Below are 6,290 nucleotides of genomic sequence, written 5' to 3'. Positions count from 1 at the left end.
CTTTCTAAGCTATTGTTGTCATCATTATTTGAATGTCTATTAGGCTAAGGGTAGTGGACCTTGGCGCTCAATTTCAGATGCAGGGGCTGGACTACATGTCTGACGAGGCCTTTCAAGATCTAATGGCATCTCAAAACGCGACTTTTTTCAACTCGGATACACAACCCGAGTTTTCCGTTCCGGAGACACAACTGGGACCGGATAAACCCACAAAACGCTCTCACAAAGGTAAGAAAACGAATAAAACAGGAGAAGCGGGCGGTTCATCGACACCGGCTGTGACGAAGCGAAAGTCTACTCCTTGGAAAAATGATGAAAAATTAGCGTTGGCTAGAGCTTGGATTGAGACATCTCAAGATCGAAACGAGGGTAATTATTTTTTGATGCATTTTTTTTTAATTTAAATTTTTAGTTTTTGTTTGCAATTTACTAAAGTTTTGTTATTTGTTTTATAGCCGACTTTCATAAACGTCGAGTATTTTGGAGCAAAGTTCGGGAATTGTTTTATGAGCAAGTGGGGAGTAGGGACCGAACCTATAATTTGATATCGGGTCAGTGGTCCGATATTCGTAAGTTTGTAGGATTATTTACCAACCTACATAACCGAAATGCAAACCGAATGCGACAGAGTGGGTCCGATGATCTTCAAGTTTTTCAATTCACTTGCGACGAGTGGAAAGCGGAGGTGTTAAGGAAGTACAGGATGGTGAAGACGTTTGACGAGCGCTACTTGTGGGACGTGCTCAAGAAGTGCTCGAAATGGATCATGTTAGTTACTCTAGATGCGGATGTCGGAAAAGAATCGGTTAAACGTACGAAAACTAGCGAGTCCGGCTCCTACGTCTCTTCTAGCGGCTCGGAGACTCAAATTAACTTCGACCTAAACTTGTCCGAGGGCGATTTGAAAGAGCAAGGCTCTAGCCGCCCCCCGGGTAGGGAACGTGGGAAAAGAACCGCCGGTCACGACTTCAGAAAAGAGATTGCTAGAATGTCAATTGGTCTCGAGTCAATTGGTCAAGCTAAACATAATAGAAACCGGATGAGGAGTTTGGAATTTCTAGCCAAGGACTTTAGCCACCTACCGCCATCCGACCAAGCGATAATGGAGGAAGAAAACGATCGTATTCGGAAGGAATTGATGAAAAAAAATTAAAAACGCTATTTTTATGTATTTTTTTTAGAGGTTGTTGCATTTTAAATTTATGTTTTTATTTTCCTTTTTATTTATGTTTTACTGAAATGTTTTAATTTAGTATTATTAATATTTATTTAGGATAAAGTATTAAAAAAAAACTCAACCAAGCCCCGGCTCACCTGGACCATTACACTCTTTGAGGCTTGGTCTGGGGGCTTGGTTGGCATGCCTAATCAGCGCCACGTGTCATGAAGATGTTGGTTCACTTGGGGCTCAACCAAGCCCCATTACCCTTAGCCTTAGGCTGCGTGCTATGGTGGGGGGCTTTGAAGCCCCTCCACAGTGCCACGTCAGCGCCACGTAGGCACTGGGGGCATCGAAGCCCTAGGGCATAACGCCCCTCTATGGTGAAGGGGCTTCGAAGCCCAACCTTTTTTATTTTATTTTATTTTTATAAAACAAAAAAAACCAATACAAATAAAAATAAAAAACATACAAATAAAAATATAACTAATGCTCGTCATCGTCGTTGTCGTCCTCGTTTGCATATTTGGCCAATATCTTTGCTCTTCTTTTTTCCATCACCGCCCACGACACAGGATCTAGATGCGATAGATCTTTTGTGATGAGCTCGAGTTCCTTTTGTTTCGTTCGCTCCTTGTGGATCGCTTTGTATTCCGCAAGCATCGCCTTTCTTTCTTCGTGCACCTTCATGAGGCCCTCCTGTCTTTGTTTTTTAATGTTGGCAATCTTGGCTAGCCTCCGCTCCAAGTTTTCAAGATGCGAGCTCGTGTCGGAACTCTTAGAGGATGTGGTTCTGGACGAACATCCTCCACCTCTAGCCGCCGCCTTGGCTTTATCTCTTCCTAACAGCTGTGGCAACTCATCCGGTTCGTCAAAAATTAATTCCGGATCCAACTCGTTTAGAATAATTTGACAATGACCATCGGACATGGGCTGCGACGGCGATTGATCGGCCAAAGTAGACGTTGTCTTTGACCGTTTGGACGGTCACGGTGGTGATGATGTCGGGACCGTATGCCATTTTGGCGAGCTTATGTATAGTCTCCAAACTTCCAACATGCTAAATCTTTATTATAAAGGGCTTTGTATTGTTTTAAGCAGGCCTCCAACACATCGGCATCGCTCATGCCACTTTTTCTGTTGTTCTGCACGCGGGTGTGAACGGCTGTGAAGTCGGTTATTATTGTGCGTAACGACTTCCATTTGTTGTAGACGGAATCATTCCCGCGATACTCTCCTCGACCCATTAAAGCAAAGAACTTGGTGCGTATTTGTATCCAAAACTCCGGCGAATGTTTGCCGTCACCTTCGATACATATAAAAGCTTAATATTAGTAAACAAAAAAATAGAACATGGAAAACATATAAATATTTTTATAATATACCTTGAATCGAGTCTTCGGAAGAGTCGATCCACGCTAACGCTAACGCCATTACCTCGTCCGCTTCCCACATTTGTCGTTCGCCCTTTTCGGTTGTTCGAACGTCACCCGGGTTCTTTTTTTATGACTTCTTTTTGGACGCCGGACTTGCGTTTCGGGTGCTTGCGTTTCGGGTACTTGCGTTTCGGGTATTTGGGTTTGTGGTACTTGCGAGGACATATACGGCATTGGCGCCCGAAATAACATATCGGGGTAAACGATGGCATGGGTGGAGGAATCGTTGGTCGTTGTTGGTTTTCATAGAAAGGGTTGCTAAGGTCGACGTTATTTGCAAGCAAACTAGCCCACCACATACAACTCGGATCCCACGGGTTTTGATTCGGATTTGGGTTCGGTGTTGAGCTTGAGCTCGTGTTCGGGTTCGGGTTCAGGTTAGGATTCATGATTTGGTGTGAAGATGAATGTTGTGAAGATGGTTAAATTTGGTGTGAATATGAAAGAAGTTTGAGTAAAATTGAGAAAAAGGTTTGAATTTATATCGAAATGTTAATTTTAATTTTTTTAACGGTCAAAAAAGTTAGCCGTTGGTGGTGGGCCCCTCACCTCACCCCTAACCGCGCCCATCGTCCCCTCCACCCTTCCTCCCTCCGCGCCCCGCCATGGTGTTTCTCCCCTTCCGCGCCCCCATAGCGATGAGTCTTAATAGTTTGTTTGTTAAAAGCGTGTGCTTCATATGAACTAAGGGATACATTAGCACTTTATTTTAGGTTCTAACATCAATGATTACTAAGGTTTGGTGTAACGTTTAAGGGCTCCCGTGGCCTGCTATAGAAGCCTGCATATTTCTCTCACTCTCTGTTCGTTTTGCGGTTTAGAAAAAGAAGACGAGGATCCCCTTTCCATCCGCTGCCCATATGCTAAAGGTTGCGTTGCTTCTTCTTACTCGGTCACCAACATCGTGAGATTCCTAAGGATAACCTTGAATTGAAATTAGAGTTTTAGCGAAGAAACAAAAAGAAAATGTAGACCAATCCTCAATTTATGGGTATCATCCTTGGATGTCATTCTAATTTTATCAGATGTCCTTGAAGGAACGATTATCCACTTCCTCCTCAGCTACTTCAAGTGGCCTTTATTTAATCTCTCGGCCGATGTGGGACGAACCGAATGAGCATGATCTTTTCTTTCCATATGAACTTAATTTTAATCAAAGAAACAGATTTGCTTCAAAATATCACTTTACACCAACTAATTCACCGTTTTACTTTCTTTTCTTCTTATTTTCTAATTAAAAAATGATTGATATAATTATACTGTCACTGAATTGATACAAAACTTATTGCCTTTAGCAGCCACAGTATTCTCTTTGTGTATACTGTGTTCTTATTAAGTAGTTTTATTCTTCAATTCTTGTTTAAACTTTAACTCAAATGTAAAAGACTAAAGAATAAACATAATCGTTTTCTACTGTCCTTGCACGCCTCGTTTCAAACTGGCCGACTCATGTTTTTCAAGCTCGAGCCTCAGCCAATGAACAGTTATGGCTCAAGGCAAAACCTGCCTGTTACCTTTTGGACAACTTGATAACAATTTAAAAATATTAAATTAAAAAAAAAAAAAAACACTAATGCCATTATCAAATTCAAACAACACTTTATTTGAATAACTTAACATAATTATCAAACCCATAACTAACAAAACATTAACTAACATAACATAATTATCAAACAACACTTTAATGGCTTCATCAATCGACACCCGGTTTCGGGAACTTTTGTTAATCAAGGTAGCTCAACCGGATCAGGTTCAAGCAATTGTGGTTGAGCCTCGTAGTTCTCGGGTTAGAGTTTGGTGATGTCGCCATAGGAGCCGGTCAGTGTGGAGTTGTCGTTGTCATTAGAGCAAGCAGATGGTGGTTTAAGGGGAGGGGGAGCGATATGTGCACCTAAGTCTTGAACAACTCGGATACCGCACATTACCTTTGCTCCTGAACTTAAGCAACCATGTTTGGAATTTGTTCCGAAATATTGGTTGTAGATGGCTCTATTGTGGCCACGACTTATGGAGCTATATGTAGCCATGGCTTTAGGATGAATAGGTTTTTGGGTAAGCTTTGGTGGTTGCGATCTTATAATTGTTGGCTTGATAGGGCAGTTTGAAATAATGAGGTTCATTATATAGAAGAAGATGGCAGAGTATACTCAAGGAAACAAAGTTCCAAAAAGAATATTAGTTAGAGAATAGAATACTTCATTTGGCTTGGATTTAAAACAAATGAAACTGAGAGATCAGTGCCATTTAGAGTCCAATATATAGAGTCGCTAAGATATCACTAAGCGCATCAATTTAATGTTAAAGATATCACTAAACATGTCAATTTAATGTTAAAGATATCACTAACCGCGTCAATTTAATGTTATAGATATCGCTAAGTGCGTCGATTTAATGGTAAAGATATCACTAAGCATGTCTATTAATGGTAAGATATCGCATGCGCTCAAGCATTTAAGTATGTGCGAAAAAAAATATATAAATAAGCATAATGTAATAAGTAATTTAAAATGATAAAAAAAAGGTACTGAGAAATCATGGGTCAATTAATTTAAGGCAAAAGATATCACAGATGGACACACATTTTAGTAAGTACGAAAAATCACAAATACGAGTATTGGTGTAATACACAATTTTAAGGTTAGATAATAATATTTAAACACTCAAGCAAATAAACAAAAGTAATGAAACACCCCAACCCGGGGTGTCTTAGAGGTTGAGGTTGGATATACTTATGAAACACAGTTCTCAAACTAGAGAATTGCATTAATTAAGCAGCGGAAACATTCCAAGTTCGCAAAAATACAGAACAAAACATTTGTCTTTAAGATAAACATAAACAACATAAACTTTGGATGCCAGTCTCAATTTCGGATAGCCTGTTGATGCCCTCCATCCTAGTATGAAGATTACCGGCAATTAGTTTGATATGCATACTAAAGTCAGTTAGGCTGAATGAGTTCTAGTTTAAAACACATAGCCTCAATTCATTATTATCACATTTTATAACGTAACACATCTTAACATAAAAACATTCATAACGTAACACTGATAACACAACATTCTTAGCATTCCTATGAGTGTGTGCATGGCTTGTCGCCCATCCCTATACTCATTATTATGAGCACATACAAGGCTCATCAGCCTTCTTATGCTCTTTACAGTGAACATGAGCAAGGTTTGCTGGACTTCCCTATGCTCATCCTTATCATTACGTACAAGGCTTACCAGCCTTCCCGGTGCTCACACGTACAGGGTTCATCGGCCTTCCTTATGTGTACACATACAAGGCTTGTCAGCCTTCCCTATTTTGGTGATCTAAGTTATTTCTTAGGTTTGGAAGTTACTCGCAACCAACGTGGCTACTTCTTAGTCAAACTAAATACACCGTTGACATTCTTCAAAGGGCCGACCTTTTGGACTCCAAACCAGTTCACACTCCTCTAGCCACCAATGAGTCCTTTACCACTCTTGGTGAACCATGTAAGAATACCACATATATCGGTCATTCGTAGGGTCGCTGCAATATGACAAGGCCAGATATTTCTGATGTTGTAAATCAAGTTAGTCAGTGTATTAAAGCTCCTACTACTATTCACTTACAACTAGTGTAACGCATTCTTCCGCATATTAAAGGCACCTTAACCAGTGACTACATTTCACCAAACCATCTAATACGTCCATCCTGGGTTATTCAG

The sequence above is a fragment of the Bidens hawaiensis genome, unplaced genomic scaffold (assembly GCF_021521415.1).
Source record: "Bidens hawaiensis isolate Kalapana, Puna unplaced genomic scaffold, B.hawaiensis_p1.1 tig00006520_1, whole genome shotgun sequence".
Lineage (NCBI taxonomy): Eukaryota > Viridiplantae > Streptophyta > Magnoliopsida > Asterales > Asteraceae > Bidens > Bidens hawaiensis.
Note: the sequence above shows the minus strand (reverse complement) of the source record.